Below are 1,253 nucleotides of genomic sequence, written 5' to 3'. Positions count from 1 at the left end.
CTTTTCCGAAGTTTTTTGTCGAATTGTGTTTTATATTTTAATAAATAGCTTCGTATTTTGCCATACGTTTTTATTTCTGAACTACGTATATATGGATACACTTTGCACATCTTGTATACAGATTATGTAAAAAATTTTTATGAAAATATTATATAGGCGTGACAGAAAGACAGATATAGATAGATAGATAGAGAGAAAGAGAGAGAGAGAGAGAGAGAGACATAGACAGATTTTGCATTATATGTATGTGTGTGAAAAAAGGAAGAAAGAGAAAGAGAGAGAAAGAGAGAGAAAGAGAAAAAGAAGAAAACCGATAAAGAGGCAGACAGACAAATAGAAAGAAACAGTTAAAAAGTGAGAGTTCGTTCTTTTATATAAAAATGTGTGTGTAATTGTGTGTGAGTTCGTATGAGTATGTGAAGGTTTATATATCCTTGTGTGTGTGTATATATATATATATATATGTGTGTGTGTGTGTGTGTGTGTGTGAATGTGTGTGTGTTTGTGTGTGTGTGAATGTGTGTGTGTGTTTGTGTGTGTGTTTGTGTGTGTGTGTGTGTGTGTGTATACAATTTCCAATGCGAAGATGTTTATTCCAGCATTAACATTCCACATGAGATTTGACTGACGTCGATATAGACTCGATAAATAAACTCTCCCATCCTTTCGCATGCCTCTTAACTTTTGAACTTGCAAATGAAATTCTTAAATTATTATTATTATTAGTAGTAGTAGTAGTAGTAGTAGCAGTAATAGTAGTAGTAGAGTAGTAGTAGTAGTAGTAGTAGCAGTAGTAGTAGTAGTAGTAGTAGTAGTAGTAGTAGTAGAGTTGTTGTTGTTGTAGTTGTTGTAGCAGCAGAAGTAGCAGCATCAGTAGAAATAAAACTAAAACTTAAAGCATAAAGAACGCAGATTTAATAATAAAAATAATTTGTTTTTCCAAAGTAGGTTAATTATTTCAAAATTTTTCACTAATTTCAATAAATGATTGATCACATTTAAACATTAATTTCTCCAAAAAAAAACTCTGACATCAAAATTTCTCGTTACAAAAATTCAATTTGATTTTGAAACGTTAAGAAACGTATAGGTGAATTCTGACTTTAGTAGGCCATTGATTTTACTTTAAAAATTTAGGCTGAAATGTTTTAAGCTTTACATAAAATTGTATCGTCCAAAAACGTGCTTTTTCTCGTAATAAATTTTTAAAATTGGCCACAATAAAATATTTTGTTTTCTAATTGCTATTGTCT

Source organism: Helobdella robusta (assembly GCF_000326865.2).
Source record: "Helobdella robusta unplaced genomic scaffold HELROscaffold_2, whole genome shotgun sequence".
NCBI classification, from domain to species: Eukaryota; Metazoa; Annelida; class Clitellata; order Rhynchobdellida; family Glossiphoniidae; genus Helobdella; species Helobdella robusta.
This window is presented reverse-complemented; position numbering follows the sequence as displayed.